A 25,160-nucleotide genomic window follows, 5' to 3' on the forward strand; every position below is an offset into this window, starting at 1 on the left:
AAGTTGTAGCTTCTTTCAAAGTTCAAAATGAAAAAGATATTTATTTCAACTTGTTCTAGCAAACCATGTGTGAGACCTTGGCAGCATGTCTACACACTATGTAGCGCAGAAAAATGTCCGGCGTAGTCAAACTCCTATCCCTGTTTGGGTAGATAGTCTAAACAGGACAATGTCAATCTCATAAATCCATTTCTCTATTCACCAAATGTTCTTTGGAGATAACAACCCCTGTAGTCCCTCAATCTCTCAAATTTGTTTGAAGCTGAGTGTACTTATTCTGATGCTCTGGTTGACCTTATGCTTGCAGCTGAGTTGGACTTCCTCCTATTCAAATGCTTGCAACTTTTAATTATGTTTTGTTCAAAAGATAGTTGCTGTAAAGTAGTACATGTGCTAGCATTTCAGTATAGCTTCCAAAAAAAATGTGGTTAGAGTTCTCAATTTGTTTAGAAGAAGATAGGACGGGAAATCTTGAATGGAAAGCTCATATGAGTGTGGATAGTTTGAGTAAATTGGTGACGGGTGGAGATCATTCATGTTGATTATTTTTTACAATAATGATAGGTCCACTAAGAGGAGCCTTGGCGCAGTGGTAAAGCTGCTGCCTTGTGACCATGAGGTCACGGGTTCAAGTCCTGGAAACAGCCTCTTGCAGAAATTTAGGGAAAGGCTGCGTACAATAGACCCAAAATGGTCGGACCCTTCCCCAGACCCTGCGCAAGCGGGAGCTACATGCACTGGGGCTGCCCACTAGAGAATTTGTTGAAGATTAGATAGGAGTGAAAAAAAGTTTAGAAGTGATGCTAAAAACTGAGACGTGTCAAATTTAACATTATCTTATTTTTTTTCTGTTATTTTCTTTAGTTTTGGTGTCTGAATTTGTGGATATATGCGTTACAGCGGGCCCCAATATTTATTTCTTCAATTCTCTAACAAACAAGAGCTCTTTTTTCAGTTCATAAAAAAATCACATACAGTTTTCTCTAGCAATTCATGATGCTTCTTCAGCGAGGACACCGTGCTGCACCGGCGCCGCCACACATGTCCGGTTTTCTCTAGTATATTTTATGTATGACCTGCAGTAGTTCTTCAGTGCACACAGGAAAAAAAACTAGCAGTTTGATTACTAAATTTTTAGTTCAGTTCAATTAATAAATTTACTTCAGTTCAAAATGTTACTCCCTCCTCCCATATTGTTAGGCGCTTTAGATTTCAGCACGAAAATTAGCGCACATCGTTTGTTACTTGAGCTATCGTACAGGTACGAGAGACGGAGGCATGCACGACCTCAAAAAAAGGAAAGGGAGGCATGCACGATCTCTTTGACCACGTCTTTTAACTGCACGATCCCTTCGTTACCTACTAGTACTCCCTAATTTCCAGGAATTTAGCGATCGTCAGGATATTTTAACTGCTCGAGAGAAGGAGTTGTTTGCATGTGCCTTACGTATTGGGATTGCGTGCAAAATCTAATACGCCTAACAATTTGGGAAGGAGGGAGTACTAAATTTACTTCAGTTCAAACTAGCAATGGTAACGAGCTGTTCAATGTGGGGTTCGTGCAACATATAATGCAAAGTAGATAGGTGCAGGAAGAAAGGTACTTTATTTGATTCAGTTCTCCCATGATGCTTGTGTATTTCAATCCTCTAAGTTGCATTGCAAACGGCCAACAGTAGGGTTTTTTCAATGCTTTTATTGGAATTTTCAATGTATAGTTCCATTTCTTTTGCATCTCCTCACTGATGAAGAACCCTGCTACTACTTCTTGGTGGGAATGGTTTGACATGTATGTCACTGCCTAGTATCATAAATATCCTAGCTAAATAGATCATGATTTTCTCTCTTTCGCCTATGTCTCTTAGTGTGTAACCCCTTCCTCTTTTCATATAGCATATTCTGAACATCAGATGCTTTCAAAAATGTGTCGTGCAGGTCCAAGTATAACTGTTGCAGGAGTTCAAAAAATCTAACAATTTAAGCTCAACCCAATTTCAAAGAACTGTTTTCCTTCATAAATTGTATTTTTGTTAGTTTGTTGTCATGGACAGTACAGATTCACATTGCTGTGTAGTACATGTGTCCATTGATGTGTTCGAATCCCTTCCGTTCACTTTGATTCCTACAGGTGGTTCAATGTGTCGAGTGGCAGCAGCGCTTGATCCCTAGTGGTTGCCCGCGCAAGGAGGATACAGGGACGCTACAGTGGTGGAGTCAGTACATGTAGTAGCTAGCTCAAGAAAAGGTATTGTCATGTAGCTTTGGTCTTACCATTGTGGTTTGTTGAGTTTTTTCCTTGTGTTATTGCATGGGAAAATGAAAAAGAAAGGAGTTTTCTTTTTACAATTGATGATGGGATTGCATGGTTTCATCCAGAAAAAAGTGTTATTGATAAACCAGCAGCAAGGATGATATGTTCATGAGCTGAGTCCACATGCTGTCATTTGCAAATCAATTTCTAAATGTGAGAATAAAAAAGCGAGACTCTGAGTGTTTGGTTTCATTGCACAAATAAAGTTCACATCCATGCCTTCTCAGACCTACATGTTCTACTTCTTATTTTAGTGACACACTCAGTTTAAGTTTCTTATTTTAGTTCAGTACAATTTCTAATTTTAGTTAAGTTCAGTACAATTTGTTCTATAAAATATAGTACAGCAAGCAATTCTATTGAGCGTTTTCTGTTGATATGTGCCCAAGAAACAAGAGATTCTTATTGAGTACAAGCTCCAAGTTTGCAATATATATATGTTGTATGATATATATTCTGTTCCTGTAGGAGGTTCAAAGACTGCCGTGTAGCAAGTTCAAGAGTTTAGTTTTGTGAAAAAAGTGATTTCTTGGTTAATGCAATCCTCCTGTGGAAGCACTAAAACACGCTACCTGTTGAACTGATACCGAAGACAAGGAGCAGGACCAAGTGTGCTGGAAGTTTTTTTGTACCCATGTGCGGAAGCACTTTATTTTTCTGATAATTATTATTGTGTTCATGTGGGAAACTTCAAAAACATCTTGTTTAATAAGTTATTGAGCTAAAAATGGTATGGTTCATACATTCTCGTCGATCTCGTTGTAATCGTCCTTGTTTTTGTGAGTTTCCTGATGCAACTTTTGTGGTCAGTCCGGATGGAAGAAGGTGATATGTCCTTGTTTTTGTGAGTTTCCTGATGCAACTTTTGTGGTCAGTCCGGATGGGAGAAGGTGATCCGTCCAAAGTGTAATTCTGTGACGTTGACGTTCAAGTTCTACAACTGATCCGTACAAACAAAAACGGTGGTCCGTTCTACAAAGAAAAAATGGTTGAATTAAATATATTGATCAGTACAAGTTAAAAATGGTGGTCCGTTCGGAATAAAAGAAATGACAGAAATTCAACTTGTAAAAGTTCAAGCAAAAAAGAAACCGCATGCAATTCAAATGGGAAAAGTATAAGTCGTAAAAAAGAGAAGTCCAGAACATCGTTGTAAAAAAATGTTTAGTTCAAAAAAAACATTTTCTTTTTGAAAAAATTATCATTCAGTTCAATGATATAAACCATGCAAGTACAGGGGCGACGATACAATAAACCGTTGAAAACTTACGAGCAAAAATATTACCTAAAACAGAGCAAAGTCTAGTTAGTGAAAACACGCTTAGCACAAAACCATGCTGTCACGCCCAATATGCGATACTATCCTAAAGAGACTCGAAGGTCCCACCAAAGATAGAACCGCATATTGACAAACTTTTGCAAGGTCGATATCATTACATTAACATTACATAATAGATGGGGATAGATACAAGGCATACACATGGCGCAAGAATACATCAATACATCATACATAAGATCAACATCCGACTACGGATGAAACACAAACAGGAGCTCAAACGACATCTACCCTGCTAGCCCAGGCTGCCGACCTGGAACCTATCCCCTGATCGAAGAAGAAGCAGAAGAAGAACTCCAAAACAAGTAACATCGCTCTCGCGTCATGATCATCGCAAAACCTGTACCTGCAACTAGTGTTGTAGTAATCTGTGAGCCACGAGGACTCAGCAATCCCATTACCATGGGTATCAAGACTAGCAAAGCTTAATGGGAAAGGAATGGATAAGGTGGTGAGGTTGCAGCAGCGACTAAGCAAGTATGGTGGCTAACTTACGCAAATAAGAGCGAGAAGAGAAGCAACGGAACGGTCGTGAAACTAGCAATGATCAAGAAGTGATCCTGAACTCCTACTTACGTCAAACATAACCCAAAAACCGTGTTCACTTCCCGGACTCCGCCGAGAAGAGACCATCACGGCTACACACGCGGTTGATGCGTTTTTAATTAAGTCAAGTGTCAAGTTCTCTACAACCGGACATTAACAAATTCCCATCTGCCACATAACCGCGGGCACGGCTTTCGAAAGATAATACCCTGCAGGGGTGTCCCAACTTAGCCCATTATAAGCTCTCACGGTCAACGAAGGATAATCCTTCTCCCGGGAAGACCCGATCAGTCTCGGAATCCCGGTTACAAGACATTTCGACAATGGTAAAACAAGACCAGCAAAGCCGCCCGGTGCGCCGACAACCCGATAGGAGCTGCACATATCTCATTCTCAGGGCAACACCGGATAAGTCAAGCTACGAGTAAAACCAGCCCTCAAGTTTCCCCGAGGTGGCCCCGCAGGCTGCTCGATTCGGACCAACACTTAGAGAAGCACTGGCCCGGGGGGGGGGGGGGGTTAAAATAAAGATGACCCTCGGGATGCGCGACTCCCAAGGGAAAAAGGCTAGGTGAGGCAAATGTAAAACCAAGGTTGGGCCTTGCTGGAAGAGTTTTATTTAAAGCGAACTGTCAAGGGGGTCCCATAAATCACCCAACCGCGTAAGGGACGCAAAATCAAGGAACATAACACCGGTATGATGGAAACTAAGGCGGCAAGAGTGGAACAAAATACCAGGCATAAGGCCGAGCCTTCCACCCTTTACCAAGTATATAGATGCATTAATAATATAAGAGATATTGTGATATCCCAACATAAACATAATCCAACATGGAGCAATCTTCATCTTCACCTGCAACTAGCAACGCTATAAGAGGGGCTGAGCAAAAGCGGTAACATAGCCAAACAACGATTTGCTAGGAAGGGTGACAAAGGTTAGAGGTTCATGGCAATTTGGGAGGTTTGAAGAGCAAGTGATAGGTAGCGCAACATAGTGATAGAACGAAGCAACTAGCATAGCAATGATAGTAATGAGATCCAAGGTGACGGTCATCTTGCCTGGAATCCCACTAGGAAGAAGAACGAGTCCATGAAGAAGATGAAGCCACGAAGACGAACGAATCCTCACGATCGCAATGACACGGGAACTATCGAGAAGAAGCACACAACATGGTAAACACACCACACATGAACAAGGCATGATGCTCAACCAAGTATGATGCATGAAAAGGCTACATAAAGCTACTCATGACAAGAGATGAGTCATACAAGAGCAACACATCAAAGCAAGTTTAAATGAGGCCGGAAACAACATATAACAAATCCGGTAAGTCCTCATATGCAAATTTCGAAATTGGTCCAGATCTGAATAAACCTTATGTTCAAGTTGTTAAACAGCAAGTTAAGATGCACCAAGATGATCTACACGAAATTCTAGTCAAGTTACATATAAAGTTCATTAGATTCGGAGCTACGGCCTAGAAGATATGAGCAAAACAAGTTAAGCATGACATTGATGCAAAATGCATTCAAACATCAAGCAAACACATTCAAAACATGGATCCAACAAGGTAACATGAATCTACATGCAATTCTAAACAAGTTTGATATAGAGCATGCTCAAAACGGAGCAACGATGCAACACATACACTTCAAACAAGATATAACAACAAACTGTCTGTCGTGGAATTGTCACGACAGATGTCCTCGAGCTAGGACTTAGTCGTGGAGCCATCGCAACTAGGAAGCTTGAAGGGGTTAAGTGGGACAAGGAACACGAGGGTTTATACTGGTTCGGCCCCTTACGGTGAAGGTAAAAGCCTACGTCCAGTTTGAGGTGGTATTGATTAGGGTTTCGATGACCAGGGAGCTTAACTGCTATGCCTGGCTCTCGATGATATCTTACTTGTCCCTAAACCGCTGCCGGGTCGTCCCTTTATATAGGGAGGCTGACGCCCAGCAGCTCTCAGAGTCCCGGCCGGCTCATAAGAGTGTCCGGCTCGGACTCTCAACTATCCTTGCCTTACACTACAAGTTCTACCATAATAACGACTGTAACTACGGGCCTTAAGCCATATCCGGGTCTTAAGCCCATCTTTGGCCCACCGTCTTCAAGCTTGGCGCCGGGCTTCTGGTGATGACCATTATGAGTAACCCGGCCCCTTCTGGCGGGTGACTCTAAGGTCTATATCCTCAACATTAGGCCCCAGATTGATTTGAGCTGGCTCATGTCAATCTTCAATTCCTTCGACAGGAAAAATCTCCGGCTTACCATTTGTGTGAAGGCCATAATCCGGCGTGACGTCATCCTCTGGACTCCGGGTAATCCGCCGTGACGTCATCTTCCATTAAGCCCGTTTTTTACTCCACCAGATCCGCAACGGATCTTATCTTTACCGCCATCCTGAAAATCGAGGCGTTCCGTGGGGAGATAACCACGCCGCGGTCTCCTTGTTTCTCGCGCTGTAACGCCCCGAGACCGACGCTTCAGAAGACTTCCATATTTTCGTGATCGCCGTGTGTTTCTTCTGGTGCTTGCTCTTTTATTTTTGCATTGCATCAGGTCATCATGCCTTCATGTCTTTAATCTTGCATAAAAACTCAACTAAATAAATTGCATGGATCTTCGATCCATTTAAATCGAGGGAATTCACATGGTGATTTCTCTTTATAACATATCCTCCCAATATTAGGGAGCTATATTACATATTTCTTTAATTTGGAAATCACCATAACACACTTGCAAATTATCCCAATGCCTTTGTTATCTTAATTCTTGGTCTCCAACCTTGCCATATATTCTTTCATCATATTCTGGAGCTCCACCAAAAATCCAAACATTTTTGGACCTTCCCAACCCTCACTTCCTATTCAAATCATTTGAATTTAAATCAAATGAGTTTGAATTTAAATCTTTCAATCATGGCCTTTTCTATTTTCTCGGAACAAGCACATTTTGGTGAGCCCGGGAAAATTATTCGCGTGCCCAACTTCTTCCCCTAACCTCTCTTTCTTTTCTTTTCTTATCGCTGTTTTGTTTTATTTTCTTTAGAGTGTGAGAGAGAAGGGAGTCCAGCAGCCAGCCGCTCCATTTGGCCCAAGGCCCATTTGCACCGAGGCCAACCAGCCCCTGCTCCTTAACCCTAGCCCTCCCGATCGGCACTCACCCTCTCCCTCTCGTCCTCCCACAGCGCCGCCACACACACACACGCATCACGCCAGCGATCCGCCTCCTGCCGCCGGCAACCAGCGCGAAGTCCGTCGTCGGCCGCCCTCTATCTTCTTCCTTCGTCTTCGCCCGCGCCTCGTGCGCCTCCTCCCGTCTCGAGCTCGTGCTTGACCGAGCTGCTCCCATGGCGATGCCGCCTGGCTCCGGCCACCCTCGAGCATCGCCCCGCGCCGCAGCCGTCGTCATCTTCAAGCTCGTCGCGCAGCCGCCGCCCGGATCCACCCCCGGCTGCCGTCCGGGACCTCGTCTGCCTCCCCTACACCACGCCCCGTCGCCGAGAGCTCGCGTTAAGTCCACCTCTCCTCGCCATGGCCCTCGCGAACTTCCTCACTGCCGCCTCTTCTCCTGCTTCTCCTCGTCGCCACCAACCCGCCGTTCGCCTCCAGCCCTCGTCCGCGGCCGCGCCAAGTCCAGCGAGGCGTCGCCGTACCCGCTGCCTCCCGCGTCTCCTCGTCGCGCGCTGCGACCACCAGAAACTCCACCGCGCCTCGATCCTCCTCTGCCAGCGCCTCCGTTGTCCGACTGCCGGCTCGTTCCTGCTGTTTCGTCGCCCGCCTCCCTTCGTTGACCACCAAGACCGGAGGCCCTTTTGGTGTTGCTTCGTTTTGGATGCGCTAAGATCCTCTCCGAACATGTATGACTACACCTGCTGATGCGTCAAGTACCTTGGAACGTCTACGACTACGCGGACTCGCCAAGTACCACGACGGCCGTGTACCACTACCGTCGCCATGTACCACTACTTCCACTACGATCGTTTCGAGAACGTCTACTTCCTCTACACCGCACCGAAACGCCGAGTTCGTCGCCGTGACCCCGAACATCTACGGAAACTTGTGCGACTATGAACGTGAACGACTACCGTCGACCCTAAGTTACTCGGACCCGTCAAGTACCTCTCCGAAAACGAATGTGTGCCACTACTCCCACTACAGTCGAACCCGAGCCACTCCGAAAATGCACGCTTCGAAGGTATAACCGCCGAGACGACGCCCGTGAACGAATGATTGTGTTGTTTGAGTTGCTTGCGTTTGCACCGTGCCCGTTTGCTTCATGCACGTTCCTCCTCTTTTTGCCATGCGTCGACCCGTGGGAACCCGATAACCGGGGTCACCCCCACCATTCTCTTGCGTGTTTCACACATCCGCACAATTCTCCTTGCGCCGGTATCTCCGTGAACTACCGGAACCGATATGTTGCCGTGGCACCATTTTCGGATTCGTTGCCGTGGCACCCTTTTTCGTTCCACCACGGTAACAAATGCTTCATAACATGCTCATATCAACATTTTCATAAAATTGTATATACCTTGCATATGTCATTCGCATCATGTTAACAACATTTAAATGTTTAAAATTGATGTTTGCATTAAAAATTGCTAAATGACATGAGGATTTTCCGGCATTGTCGTTTGTTATTTCCGGCCTCATTTAAACTTGCCTTCATAGGTTGTTTAATTATGCTTTACCCCTTGCCATGGTTAACAACATTTAATATTGTTGGTTACTTAAACAAGAGCGAACTAAATAATTAGATGTGGTGTTTCGTCAATATGCAACTCGTTGCATATTGAGCTCCACTTAATTTGTAGTGTTGTTTGTTGCACTTTGCCATGCCATGCTCATTAAACCGGACATCCATCATACTTGATTGTGCATCATGCCATGTGTATGTGGTGGTTGTTTACTATGTTGTTTGTTTCTTTCCGGGTTGCTTCTCCCGTTAGCTTCGGTTTCGTTCCGAAGTTGTGAGGACTCGTTCGACTACATCCGTTTGTCTTCTTCATGGACTCGCTCTTCTTCCTTGCGGGATCTCAGGCAAGATGACCATACCCTCGAAATCACTTCTATCTTTGCTTTGCTAGTTGCTCGTTCTATTGCCATGCTGCGCTACCTACCACTTGCTATTTCATGCCTCCCATATTGCCATGAACCTCTAACCTTTGTCACCTTCCTAGCAAACCATTGTTTGGCTATGTTACCGCTTTTGCTCAGCCCCTCTTATAGCGTTGTTAGTTGCAGGTGAAGATGAAGATTGCTCCATGTTGGATTATGTTTATGTTGGGATATCACAATATCTCTTATATTATTAATGCATCTATATATTTGGTAAAGGGTGGAAGGCTCGGCCTTATGCCTGGTGTTTTGTTCCACTCTTGCCGCCCCTAGTTTCCGTCATACCGGTGTTATGTTCCTTGATTTTGCGTTCCTTACGCGGTTGGGTGATTTATGGGACCCCCTTGACAGTTCGCTTTGAATAAAACTCCTCCAGCAAGGCCCAACCTTGGTTTTACCATTTGCCTACCTAAGCCTTTTTCCCTTGGGTTCTGCAGACTCAAGGGTCATCTTTATTTTAAACCCCCAGGCCAGTGTTCCTCTGAGTGCTGGTCCAAACTAGAGCCACTTGCAGCGCCACCTCGGGGAAACTCGAGGTCTGGTTTTAGTTGTACGTAGTGTTCATCCGGTGTGCCCTGAGAACGAGATATGTGCAGCTCCTATCGGGATTTGTTGGCACATTCGGGCGGCTTTGCTGGTCTTGTTTTACCATTGTCGAAATGTCTTGTAACCAGGATTCCGAGACTGATCGGGTCTTTCCGGGAGAAGGTTTATCCTTCGTTGACCGTGAGAGCTTATGATGGGCTAAGTTGGGACACCCCTGCAGGGTATTATCTTTCAAAAGCCGTGCCCGTGGTTATGAGGCAGATGGGAATTTGTTAATATCCGGTTGTAGAGAACTTGACACTTGAACTTAATTAAAACGCATCAACCGCGTGTGTAGCCGTGATGGTCTCTTCTCGGCGGAGTCCGGGAAGTGAACACGGTTTCTGGGTTATGTTTGACGTAAGTAGGAGTTCAGGATCACTTCTTGATCATTGCTAGTTTCACGACCGTTCCGTTGCTTCTCTTCTCGCTCTCATTTGCGTACGTTAGCCACCATATATGCTAGTGCTTGCTGCAGCTCCACCTCATTACCCCATCCTTTCCTTTAAGCTTAAATAGTCTTGATCTCGCGGGTGTGAGATTCCTGAGTCCTCGTGACTCACAGATACTTCCAAAACAGTTGCAGGTGCCGATGAGACCAGTGGAGGTGACGCAACTGGGCTCAAGTGGGAGCTCGATGAAGATCTTGTTCGTTGTGTTGTTTCTTTTCATGTTGATCAGTAGTGGAGCCCAGTTGGGACGATCAGGGATCTAGCAGTTGGGTTGTCTTCTTTTCTTTTGGTTCCATAGTCGGACCTATGTGTGTATCTTGAATGATGTATGATTATTTATGTATTGTGTGAAGTGGCGATTGTAAGCCAACTCTTTATCCCATTCTTGTTCATTACATGGGATTGTGTGAAGATGACCCTTCTTGCGACAAAACCACAATGCGGTTATGCCTCTAAGTCGTGCCTCGACACGTGGGAGATATAGCCGCGTCGTGGGCGTATTGACCACTGCATTGCTGGAACTTGGAAGATCGAGCAACCAAGAAGATCGAGGAGAACTTTGTATTGACCACTGCATTGCTGGAAGATCTAACAGGAGGAGGAGGCGGAAGACGCCTTTGGTTGAAGCACTTGTTAGCATAGTGACCTTTCTGCTGACACTTGTTGCAAGTCACCTCTGAGAGTGGACGGTGATAAGGAGCATTGGACTTTGGAGCTTGATTCTGAGACTTGTTCTGATAGCCAGAGTTGGAAGAGTGGGAAGATCCATGGCCACCTTTGTTCTTCTGCTGGTAAGGCTGACGAAACGGAGGGGGAGGGGCAACCAGAACTTCTGTTGCTTAGCTGCCACAAGTGAGGAAGAAGAAGACTGAACTGCGTCCCTGACTCTCTTCTTAGAAGCCTCACACTTGAGCTGAGCAGCCTCTTGCTTCAGTGCCATATTGTAGAATTGATCAAACTGAGTAGGCTCAACAAGAACGAGAGCTAACCGCAGATCCTCTCTAAGGCCACCTCTGAAGTGATAGATCATGCTCTCTTCATCAGGAACGTCTTGTTTAGCAAAGCGAGCAAGTTTCTGAAACTGGATGTTGAATTGATACACAGACATGTTGCCTTGCTTGAGATTGCGGAACTCCTCACGCTTGCTCTCAACAACACTTTGTGGAATGTGGTGCGCTTTGAAGTCCCGACAGAAGTCAGTCCAAGTGATCACACGACCTCCTTTGGAATCTTTGTTTTGTTGATACCAATCAGCAGCTTGGTCCTTGAGCTGAAAAGAAGTGAACTTGACATAGTCCTCAGGCCTGACATTGCTACATTCAAAATGCTTGTTGATGTCCACGAGCCAATCATTAGCATCCGTGGCCTCGGCACAGTAGCTGAAAGACTTGGGCTGATTTGCGAGAAACTGGTTGAGTCTAGCGAAGTGAGACTGATTGTTGCCTTGGCCTTGATTTCCTTGATTGCCTTGCCCTTGGGTGCGTTCTTGCAAGAGTTGCGGAATCATCTGAGCATTGGCGTTGGTGGCTGCCATGATAGCTTGCCATGCCTCCGGAGGCGGAGGTGGTGGCGGAGGGTTCGCTTGACTCCCTTCATTGCGATCCGGATTCTGACGCGTTGGCGGAGCCATCCTGAAGAGGGTGACATCCGTTAGCATCTTGATAGACAAATAGGCAAGTAGAATCAACGGATAGAAATTGCAACATATAGTCTTCACAATAAACATTCGAACGAGGATGAACGAATGAATTCCATAGTAAATCATCGCACTTCCATAAATTGAGAAGCCACTTAGAAGAAGATATGGAATCAACATTTGACTTCGAAGCAACTCGAATACCACAATACGAAACAAAACAAAGTATTGGCTTGCAGAATAAGCCGGAACAAACATATGATAGATATTTCGTCCGAAGTTTTCGTGGTGGGGCCCACACGGGCTCGATCGTACAGCACCATCATGTACAAGGCTGTGCACATGACATACGAAGCGTCCCCGAGTCGGCATAGCCAAGGACTCTTTAAGACACTACGAGACCACTGTAAAACCAACCGTGGAAAGGCAGACCACTAGACGTCGAACCCCAATCTCATATCATGCGTCTGTCGGAAAGATATGCTAAGAGCTACTTGAATTCCCACTTATAAACTCCTGAAACTTTCTGGTTATGCAATCTGGTGTTGGGGATACAGGGGACACAAAATATATCACCCAAACTAGCAATCCCTAGATCCAGCTGTATCCATCCGTCAACACATAACCAAGAAACCTTCGGAAATCATGTACCTCAACCTTCGAAAAACATCCGTTATACGAGTTATGGCAATACTCCCGAACTCCCGCCCCAGTACTGGGTGGCGTCGAGGTGATCTCACCAACAACTGCATAAAAGAGATTTCGATGTCGGCGAAACTCAGGTATTCCAGAACTGCAACGATAAAATTGTGACGACAACACCTCGGAGCTCAACTCCCCGGGACACTGCCACAACCCTTAAATGTCAGGAGGCACCAAGAACAATGTTCTCGTCACAAAACCATCGGAACGATTCTAAGATACCCGCGTGATCCTAATTTTTTTTTGTGAAATTTGAGGAGAATAGAGTCAAAACTTCTACGTCAGGAGGCCTCACCAGAGCGACGAAGGGACTGAGGAGTAAAAAGAATCCTACTCTCCGATATATATAATCCTAAGACTCAAAACATTTTTGTTCTAGACTCAACAACGCCAGCGATTCGATCAAGCAGGGGGCCCCTAAGTCGGGGATGGCTCTGATTACCAACTTGTAACGCCCACGATGCGGCTATATCTCCCACGTGTCGAGGCACGACTTAGAGGCATAACCGCATTGTGGTTTTGTCGCAAGAAGGGTCATCTTCACACAATCCCATGTAATGAACAAGAATGGGATAACGAGAGTTGGCTTACAATCGCCACTTCACACAATACATAAATATAATTCATACATAATCCAAAATACACACATAGACCGACTACGGTCAAGATCGAAATGAAAATAAGATAACCCCAAATGCTAGATCCCCGATCGTCCCAACTGGGCTCCACTACTGATCATCAGGAAAAGACACATAGTAACGACCACGTTCCTCATCGAACTCCCACTTGAGGTCGATCCCATCATCTGCACTGGCATCGTCGGCACCTGCAACTGTTTTGGTAGAATCTGTGAGTCACGAGGACTCAGCAATATCACACCCGCGAGATCAAGACTATTTATGCTTATAGGAAAGGATGGCATTATGAGGTGGAGCTGCAGCAGGCACTAGGCATATATAGTGGCTAACATACGCAAATGAGAGCGAGAAGAGAAGCAACGGAACGGTCGTCATCTAGTAATGACCAAGAAGTGATCCTGAACTCCTACTTACGTCATTCATAACTCAAACCGTGTTCACTTCCCGGACTCCGCCGAGAAGAGACCATCACGGCTACACACGCAATTGGTGTATTTTAACTGGGTCAAGTGACAAGTTCTCTACAACCGGACATTAACAAATTCCCATCTGCCTCATAACCGTGGGCACGGCTTTCGAAAGATAATACCCTGCAGGGGTGTCCCAAGTTAGTCTATCATAAGCTCTCACGGTCAACGAAGGATAAACCTTCTCCCGGAAAGACCCGATCAGTCTCGGAATCCCGGTTTACAAGACATTTCGACAATGGTAAAACAAGACCAGCAAAGCCGCCCGATGTGCCAACAAATCCCGATAGGAGCTGCACATATCTCGTTCTCAGGGCACAACGGATGAGCCAGACGTCGGGTTGGCATAGACCCTGGTTGCCCAGGGGCGCCGGACATCGCTCGGTTTGGGCCAGCACTCGAAGGAGCACTGGTCCGGGGGTTTAAATAAAGATGACCCTCGGGCTCGCGAAAACCCGGGGGAAAAGGCTTAGGCGGCAAATGGTAAAACCAAGGTTGGGTCTTGCTGGAGGAGTTTTATTCAAGGCGAACTGTCAAGGGGGTCCCATAAATCACCCAACCGCGTAAGGAACGCAAACTCAAGGAACATAATACCGGTATGACAGAAACTAGGGCGGCAAGAGTGGAACAAAACACCAGGCATAAGGCCGAGCCTTCCACCCTTTACCAAATATATAGATGCATTAATATAATAAGGGAAATTGTGATATTCCCAAAATATCCATGTTCCAACATGGAACCAACTTCATCTTCACCTGCAACTAGCAACGCTATAAGAAGGGCTGAGCAACAGCGGTAACTTAGCCAAACAACGGTTTGCTAGGAAAGGATGGTTAGAAGCTGACATGGCAATATGGGAGGCATGATATAGCAAGTGGTAGGTAGCGCAGCATAGCAATAGAGCGAACAACTAGCAAAGCAAAGATAGAAGTGATTTCGAGGGTATGGTCATCTTGCCTGCAAGGTTCTCAGAGTTGTCGAAAGCTTGATCCTCGTAAGCATACTCAACAGGTTCTCGTTCACGAACTCGTCTCCCGGCTCTACCCAAGACAAGAACACAAGCAATGGAACCACAATCAATCACGGGAAATGCACAAGCAACATGATGCAATACATGAATGATATGCAAGATATGATATGCGATGCGTATGCGTGCTCCGGGAGGTAAATGATGAACAAGGCAGTAACTTGGCAAACCAAGAATGCCACTGGAAAGATGAGATGATTTCAGTCGAAATTGATATAAAGATCACCGGAAATGGATGCACGGTTTGCAAATGGCAAGCAAAACAAGAATGACACGAATCTGCGATTAACAACATGATAGCACTTAGAATGCAACAAGTAACAATGCTACAGCACTCCAACATAGCAACAAAGCATATGACAGTAATGTACAGGAGATGCTTGACAAAAGATGAACACTGAGCTACGGCTATATCACAGCATAACAAGCTCAAACAAGCATGGCAAAAGTGCAAAAGAAATCAGGTTCACAGACTTGGTGAAATTACTGGACATGCCTGAAACAGCGTCAGGTAGCAATGTTCAGAGCACGAAAACAACATGCTATAAGAAGTTAACATAGCAAAACAAGGCATGGCAGTATTCTCCTAAATGCATATGACAAAAGTCCCTTACTGACCATAAGCCAAAAGGGAGTATAAGATATGATGGCAACCATGTAAACATAGCAAGTTTCGTTATCAGGTTTCAGACGGCAGAAAACAAAGCATGGCAGAAACAATAATATGAAGGCATCTTGGTGAGCTTGATGCACTCATCACAAAGCAATGCATGACAAAACAAGCATACTTACAGCAAGATGGCATGTTTATGAAGCTATCCATCGCAAGAGCAAGTACATAGCATGAATGGATCAACTACAACAAGCTTGGCAAAAGCGAATAACACGTAAACAATCTGCCAGAAATATTTTATAGCAAAAGTAGAGCAAGATTGAGTCATGCTATGGCACTCCATAATTGCAAGCAAGGACAGGAATGGATCAACTACAATAATATCTACAAAACATCCTTAATGAACATCTCCAAAATATGCATGGATCTCTCTGTAGCACCAAGCTTACATGGCAACAAAATAACAGCAGACAAAGACAGAAATCACTAAGTCCCTAAAATCAGGAACATTACGGAGCCTAGTTTGCATGCTTGTGCTAGTCACCACAGAGATCACAAAAATACATGGTATACACCACTGGAAATATGGCATGGCATACAACAAAACACATGTAGAGCTCATGCCCATAAGATGCACCGAATAAATGCAACAAAAACAACAAATCACCAAGTTCTGCTAAGTAACAGCAGACAACAACAACTAGCACTCTTGCACCAGAGATTTGGGCATCAAGATTGACTATAATGAATATGGTGCAATTGAACAAAATGAAGAGCATCACGAGACGAACAATTCAATATATCACACGCGCAAAACGGAGCTATATGCAGAGAGTTATGATGCGATGAACATGGGCATATAATATAACAATATAAGGACTTGGAGAAAAACGAGAGGGGGAGAAAGTCAACCGGATCTAGGGTTTGCTGGGGCACGCGAACCGAGGCGGCCGGGATCTCGCCAGGGACGGCGCGCGCGGTGGCCGGAGTGGAGGAGAAGGGCGCCGACGGGCTCGGGGACGGCGGATCCGGCGAGGTGGCGGCGGAGAAGGACGCCGACGCTGGGGCGCGGAGGCAACGGCCTTCGGGGCGGCGGATCGGCGAACGGGACGACGGGCGGCGCGGGAGGTGGGCGACGGGGCGAGGCGGCGGTGGCGCGCCGGCGCTTGGGCGGCGGGAGCACGCGGGGAGGTGCACGGGCACGGGGCGACGGAGCTCGGGCCCGGCGGGCCTGCCCTGGGCCGCGGCGGGCCCGCGGTGGAGGGAAGCCGGCGGGGTGAGGTGGCGGCGTCCGGTTGGCCAGGAGCGGCGGCGCGATTCTCGTCCGGCGCGGTACGGACACGTCCGGCGCGTGGAGGGACGAAGGTTAGAGTTTGATCTGCGAATGGATTTCGGGAGGGATGCAAATATATAGCTAGAGGGAGCTAGGAGAGTCCAATTGAGGTGCGGTTTTCGCCCACACGATCGTGATCGAACGACCTAGAGCATGGAAGAGAGTTTGGTGGGTTTTGGGCTGTTTAGAGAGGGGGTTTTGCTGCAACACACAGAAGGCATCTGCGGTTACCCGGTTAACCGTTGGAGTACCAAACGACCTCCAAATGGAACGAAACTTGACCGGTGGTATACCAAGGCCACTTGACAAGCCTCAGTCTATTCCGAGAACATTTGACACCCGCTCACGAAAGAAAACAAGAGGGGTGCGCCGGAGGAGGTGGGAGCGCCGGATTGCAAAACGGACAACGGGGAAAATGCTCGGATGCAAGAGACGAACACGTATGCTAATGCAATGCACATGATGACATGATATGAAATGCATGACAAGAACAAAATGCAAAACGAAAGACAAAACCCGACCACGAAGGGAATATCATAACACATAGCCGAAAATGGCAAGAGTTGGAGTTACAAATATGGAAAGTTACATCCGGGGTGTTACAAATATGGACTAGCATTACTTTGTTGTGTCCTGTCAGTTTACAGAACGAGGAGAAGCTCTTAGGACAAAGAGGGAAGCTTGCGCACAGTGGCTCGCAGGAGGAGAAACTTTTGACTAATGCAAGCTCTCCCTCGCTCAGGCGGTGGACGTGCAACAGTTAATTCCGTGTCAGATTGCTAGAAGCATGCACTTTAGTACCATCCTTGTTCGACTTCCTGAAGATGCGAAAAGCCAAGCGCAAGGTTTACTAGTAGTACTACGAGTATTACGTACTACTAGTACTACTACTACAAACCGCATGGTGGAGCGTCTGCACTCTAATTTTTTAATCTGTGATAAAGCAATCTTCAACACATTTGCTTCTCTTCGAGGGTTCTCCCATGTGATAATGGTAGTTGATTGCATGGAGTTGGTGACACTCTGGAACAGTCGCCACAATTCTCGCTTAATTCTAGCTCCTATCCTGTAAGAAATACGAGAGCTCAGTAATAATTTCTCTTCTTATGTTATTCTACATGTAACAGGTCATTAAACCTTCCAGGGCATCCTTATGTGAAGCGTGCTTGCACTTTGAATGTGACCAAGAGCTGGCTTGATGAAACACGTACTAGTAGCTTCCGATAGTGACCAGCATCTTGGCTGATTGTCCTAAGAATGCTTTTATATGAATAAAGCTCTCTCATTTATCAACAAAAAATTAAGCCATATTAAGCAGAAAGGATATTGTACGAACTAGCACTACTTTGTTTTGTCCCGTCAACTTGCAGAATGAGGAGAAGCTTGCAGGAAGAGGTGAAGCTTGCTTGTTATACTAAGCCCTCTCCGTCTACCACAAGCGTGGTGGCTCACAGGATGAGCAGAAGCTTTTGACTAATGCAACCTCTCCCTCGCCCAAGCGGTGGACATGCAACAGATCATTTGGTGTCAGATTGCCAGAGGGATACACTGTAGTGCCATCATTGTTCAACTTCTCGAAGAAGCGAAGAGCCAAGCGCAAGGTTTAGTAGTATACATGTAGTAGTACTACTTAGTACTAGTATACATGTACTATGATGTAGGGTGGAACCCTATATGGCCGATCTTTCACGAAAGGAGCGGATCCCGCGATGAACATGAAGTACACGAGGATAAATCACGAGGGGAAACACAAGAGAATCGCTCAAACCAACAAGATTAGGTCACACATATGCTAGATCCGAGTACACATAGAGATCACACGGTCTAAATCCAACAAGATTCGATACATAGGGTAACCGATTCTTCTCTGAGGAGGTCTTGAGGTCTTCCCGTTAGGTGTCTTGAATCCAAGTGGATTTCCTCCAGAGAGGTGTCCGTCCCTCGCGATGGAGTAGATCCGGATGGATGAGCGAGGATCTATCTCACATATGAGTTATCACAAGCTGACCCTAGAAAGAGGGAGGAGGATGAGTATATATAGTCTAGGAGGTCGAAGAGGTACATGGGCCTCGGCCCTTTACTGTCCACAGACAGACGGGGCTGGATGTCCTGGCGTTGGGCCGGATGTCTGGTCCTTCAGGAGGAGCCAGATATTCGGGCTGGCATGGTCGGCCTCAGTGCTCTCTAGATAGAGGGTGCCGGATTTCCGGGTTTCGGGCCGGATGTCCGGGGCCTGTAGGTACTTGGCGGCAGGGCGGCTGCTGTGGGTGATGTTCCAGGGGCCGGATGTCCGGGGTCATGGCCGGATGTCCGGGTCCTGGAAGTTGTTCTTGACTCCTTCCGTTGGTTCTCTTCGTCCGTGAACTTGGGGACTTGTCCGTCTTCACGTGCATCTTCGTGAGGGTCCTCTTTGTACCTAATCATGCACAACATCTCAGACTTAGGTAGTAGCCATGTCTCGAGTGGATCATATGTGATATCACTAAGGAAGGAGGTCACCTCGGTCTCGACAGCTCTAGCTCGTGCTCGTGTCATAGGTCCTCTTGGCACTTGGTGATATGATGATAGGTCCATGGGGATGACCATAGGATGCTCCGCATCATCTCCCCTCCCTTTGGAAAGATCCGACCTCGGATCGAAATCTTCATCACCATGGTAGGGAGAGAGATCGTTGACGTTGAATATGTCACTCACGGAGTACTTGTCGCGTGGTATGTGTTGGGTATCGTAGCATAATTTAAAATTTTCCTACGCTCACCAAGATGCATCTATGGAGTCTACTAGCAACGAGGGGAAAGGATTGCATCTACATACCCTTGTAGATCGTGAGCGGAAGCGTTCCAATGAACGTGGATGACGGAGTCGTACTCGCCGTGATCCAAATCACCGATGACCGAGTGCCGAACGTACGGCACCTCCGCGTTCAACACACGTACGGTGCAGCGACTTCTCCTCCTTCTTGATCCAGCAGGGGGGGAGGAGAGGTTGATGGAGATCCAATAGCACGACGGCGTGGTGGTGGATGTAGCGGGTCTCCGGCAGGGCTTCGCCGAGCTTCTGCTAGAGAGAGAGAGGTGTTGCAGGGGAGGAGGGAGGCGCCCAAGGCTGTTCTTTTCTGCCCTCCCTCCCCCCCTTTATATAGGCCCCTGGGGGGTGCGCCAGCCCTGGGAGATGGGATCTCCAAGGGGGGGGGGGGCGGCGGCCAAGGGGGGAAGGAGTTGCCTTGCCCCCCAAGGCAAGGGGGAAGCTCCCCCCCTAGGGTTTCCAACCCTAGGCGCATGGGGGGAGGCCCAAGGGGGGCTCCCAGCCCACTAGGGGCTGGTTCCCTTCCACTTTCAGCCCACGGGGCCCTCCGGGACAGGTGGCCCCACCCGGTGGACCCCCGGGACCCTTCCGGTGGTCCCGGTACAATACCGGTAACCCCCGAAACTTTCCCGGTGGCCGAAACTGGACTTCCTATATATAATTCTTCACCTCCGGACCATTCCGGAACCTCTCTTGATGTCCGGGATCTCATCCGGGACTCCGAACAACTTTCGGGTTTCCGCATACATATATCTCTACAACCCTAGCGTCACCAGACCTTAAGTGTGTAGACCCTACGGGTTCGGGAGACATGCAGACATGACCGAGACGCCTCTCCGGTCAATAACCAACAGCGGGATCTGGATACCCATGTTGGCTCCCACATGCTCCACGATGATCACATCGGATGAACCACGGTGTCGAGGATTCAATCAATCCGTATGCAATTCCCTTTGTCAAACGGTATGTTACTTGCCCGAGATTCGATCGTCGGTATCCCAATACCTTGTTCAATCTCGTTACCGGCAAGTCTCTTTACTCGTACCGCAATGCATGATCCCGTGACTAACGCCTTAGTCACATTGAGCTCATTATGATGATGCATTACCGAGTGGGCCCAGAGATACCTCTCCGTCACACGGAGTGACAAATCCCAGTCTCGATCCGTGCCAACCCAACAGACACTTTCGGAGATACCCATAATGCACCTTTATAGTCACCCAGTTACGTTGTGACGTTTGGCACACCCAAAGCACTCCTACGGTATCCGGGAGTTGCACGATCTCATGGTCTAAGGAAAAGATACTTGACATTGGAAAAGCTCTAGCAAATGAAACTACACGATCTTTTATGCTATGCTTAGGATTGGGTCTTGTCCATCACATCATTCTCCTAATGATGTGATCCCGTTATCAATGACATCCAATGTCCATAGTCAGGAAACCATGACTATCTGTTGATCAACGAGCTAGTCAACTAGAGGCTTACTAGGGACACTTTGTGGTCTATGTATTCACACATGTATTACGATTTCCGGACAATACAATTATAGCATGAATAATAGACAATTACCATGAACAAAGAAATATAATAATAACCATTTATTATTGCCTCTAGGGCATATTTCCAACAGTCTCCCACTTGCACTAGAGTCAATAATCTAGTTACATTGTGATGAATCGAACACCCATTGCGTCCTGGTGTTGATCATGTTTTGCCGTAGGGAGAGGTTTAGTCAACGGATCTGCTACATTCAGGTCTGTATGTACTTTACAAATATCTATGTCTCCATTTTGAACATTTTCACGAATGGAGTTGAAGCGACGCTTGATATGCCTGGTCTTCCTGTGAAACCTGGGCTCCTTCGCAAGGGCAATAGCTCCAGTGTTGTCACAGAAGAGAGTCATTGGGCCTGACGCATTGGGAATCACCCCTAGGTCGGTAATGAACTCCTTCATCCAGACTGCTTCCTGTGCTGCCTCCGAGGCTGCCATGTATTCCGCTTCACATGTAGATCCCGCCACGATGCTTTGCTTGCAACTGCACCAGCTTACTGCTCCTCCATTCAAAATATACACATATCCGGTCTGTGACTTCGAGTCATCCAGATCTGTGTCGAAGCTAGCGTCGACGTAACCCTTTACGACGAGCTCTTCGTCACCTCCATAAACGAGAAACATATCCTTAGTCCTCTTTAGGTACTTCAGGATATTCTTGACCGCTGTCCAGTGTTCCTTGCCGGGATTACTTTGGTACCTTCCTACCAAACTTACGGCAAGGTTTACATCAGGTCTGGTACACAGCATGGCATACATAATAGACCCTATGGCCGAGGCATAGGGGATGACACTCATCTCTTCTATATCTTCTGCCGTGGTCGGGCATTGAGCCGTGCTCAATTGCACACCTTGCAATACAGGCAAGAACCCCTTCTTGGACTGATCCATACTGAACCTTTTCAATATCTTGTCAAGGTATGTACTCTGTGAAAGACTAATGAGGCGTCTTGATCTATCTCTATAGATCTTGATGCCTAATATATAAGCAGCTTCTCCAAGGTCCTTCATTGAAAAACACTTATTCAAATAGGCCTTTATACTTTCCAAGAATTCTATATCATTTCCCATCAATAATATGTCATCCACATATAATATGAGAAATGCTACAGAGCTCCCACTCACTTTCTTGTAAACACAGGCTTCTCCATAAGTCTGTGTAAACCCAAACGCTTTGATCATCTCATCAAAGCGAATGTTCCAACTCCGAGATGCTTGCACCAGCCCATAGATTGAGCGCTGGAGCTTGCACACTTTGTTAGCATTCTTAGGATCGACAAAACCTTCCGGCTGCATCATATACAACTCTTCCTTAAGGAAGCCATTAAGGAATGCCGTTTTGACGTCCATCTGCCATATCTCATAATCATAGTATGCGGCAATTGCTAACATGATTCGGACGGACTTCAGCTTCGCTACGGGTGAGAAAGTCTCATCGTAGTCAACCCCTTGAACTTGTCGATAACCCTTAGCGACAAGTCGAGCTTTGTAGATGGTCACATTACCATCTGCGTCCGTCTTCTTCTTAAAGATCCATTTGTTTTCTATGGCTCGCCATTCATCGGGCAAGTCAGTCAAAGTCCATACTTTGTTTTCATACATGGATTCTATCTCAGATTTCATGGCTTCTAGCCATTTGTCGGAATCCGGGCCCGCCATCGCTTCTTCATAGTTCGAAGGTTCACCGTTGTCTAACAACATGATTTCCAGGACAGGGTTGCCGTACCACTCTGGTGCAGAACGTGTCCTTGTGGACCTACGAAGTTCAGTAACTTGATCCAAAGCTTCATGATCATCATCATTAACTTCCTCCCCAGTCGGTGTAGGCACCACAGGAACATTTTCCCGCGCTGCGCTACTTTCCGGTTCGGAAGGGGTGACTATCACCTCATCAAGTTCTACTTTCCTCCCACTCAATTCTTTCGAGAGAAACTCTTTCTCCAGAAAGGACCCGTTCTTGGCAACGAAGATCTTGCCTTCAGATTTGAGGTAGAAGGTATACCCCATAGTTTCCTTAGGGTATCCTATGAAGACGCATTTTTCCAATTTGGGTTCGAGCTTTTCAGGTTGAAGTTTCTTGACATAAGCATCGCATCCCCAAACTTTTAGAAACGACAGCTTAGGTTTCTTCCCAAACCATAATTCATACGGTGTCGTCTCAACGGATTTCGACGGAGCCCTATTTAAAGTGAATGCGGCAGTCTCTAAAGCATAGCCCCAAAATGAGAGCGGTAAATCGGTAAGAGACATCATAGATCGCACCATATCTAATAGAGTGCGATTACGACGTTCGGACACACCATTTCTCTGAGGTGTTCCAGGCGGCGTGAGTTGTGAAACTATTCCACATTTCCTTAAGTGTGCACCAAACTCGTGACTTAAATATTCTCCACCACGATCTGATCGTAAGAATTTTATTCTCCTGTCACGTTGATTCTCAACTTCACTCTGAAATTCCTTGAACTTTTCAAAGGTTTCAGACTTGTATTTCATTAGGTAGACATATCCATATCTACTTAAATCATCAGTGAGAGTGAGAACATAACGATATCCTCCGCGAGCCTCAACACTCATTGGACCACACACATCGGTATGTATGATTTCCAATAAGTTGGTTGCTCGCTCCATTATTCCGGAGAACGGAGTCTTGGTCATCTTACCCATGAGGCATGGTTCGCACGTGTCAAATGATTCGTAATCAAGAGACTCCAAAAGTCCATCTGCATGGAGCTTCTTCATGCGCTTGACACCAATGTGACCAAGGCGGCAGTGCCACAAGTATGTGGGACTATCGTTTACATCTTTTGGTACTCACATTATGAACATGTGTAACATCACGTTCGAGATTCATCAAAAGTAAACCATTGACCAGCGGGGCATGACCATAAAACATATCTCTCAAATAAATAGAACAACCATTATTCTCGGATTTAAATGAGTAGCCATCTCGAATTAAACGAGATCCAGATACAATGTTCATGCTCAAAGCTGGCACTAAATAACAATTATTGAGGTTTAAAACTAATCCCGTGGGTAGATGGAGAGGTAGCGTGCCGACGGCGATCACATCGACCTTGGAACCATTCCCGACGCGCATCGTCACCTCGTCCTTTGCCAGTCTCCATTTATTCCGTAGTTCATGTTTTGAGTTACAAATATGAGCAACCGCACCGGTATCAAATACCCAGGAGCTACTACGAGTACTGGTAAGGTACACATCAATTACTTGTATATCACATATACCTTGGGTGTTGCCGGCCTTCTTCTTGTCCGCTAAATATTTGGGGCAGTTCCGCTTCCAGTGACCACTTCCCTTGCAATAAAAGCACTCAGTCCCGGGTTTGGGTCCATTCTTTGACTTCTTCCCAGTAACTGGTTTACCGGGCGCGGCAACTCCCTTTCCGTCCTTCTTGAAGTTCTTCTTACCCTTGCCCTTCTTGAACTTGGTGGTTTTATTCACCATCAACACTTGATGTTCTTTTCTGATCTCCCCTTCCGCTGATTTCAGCATTGAATATACCTCGGGAATGGTCTTTTCCATCCCCTGCATATTGTAGTTCATCACAAAGCTCTTGTAGCTTGGTGGAAGCGACTGGAGGATTCTGTCAATGACCGCGTCATCCGGGAGGTTAACTCCCAGCTGAGACAAGCGGTTATGCAACCCAGACATTCTGAGTATGTGCTCACTAACAGAACTGTTCTCCTCCATTTTACAGCTGAAGAACTTGTCGGAGACATCATATCTCTCGACCCGGGCATGAGCTTGAAAAACCAGTTTCATCTCCTCAAACATCTCATATGCTCCATGTTTCTCAAAACGTTTTTGGAGACCCGGTTCTAGGCTGTAAAGCATGCCGCACTGAACGAGGGAGTAATCATCAGCACGTGATTGCCAAGCGTTCATAACGTCTTGGTTCTGTGGGATTGGTGCATCACCTAGCGGTGCTTCTAAGACATAATCTTTCTTGGCTACTATAAGGATGAGCCTTAGGTTCCGGACCCAGTCCGTATAGTTGCTGCCATCATCTT

The sequence above is a fragment of the Triticum aestivum genome, chromosome 4D (genome assembly GCF_018294505.1).
Source record: "Triticum aestivum cultivar Chinese Spring chromosome 4D, IWGSC CS RefSeq v2.1, whole genome shotgun sequence".
NCBI classification, from domain to species: domain Eukaryota; kingdom Viridiplantae; phylum Streptophyta; class Magnoliopsida; order Poales; family Poaceae; genus Triticum; species Triticum aestivum.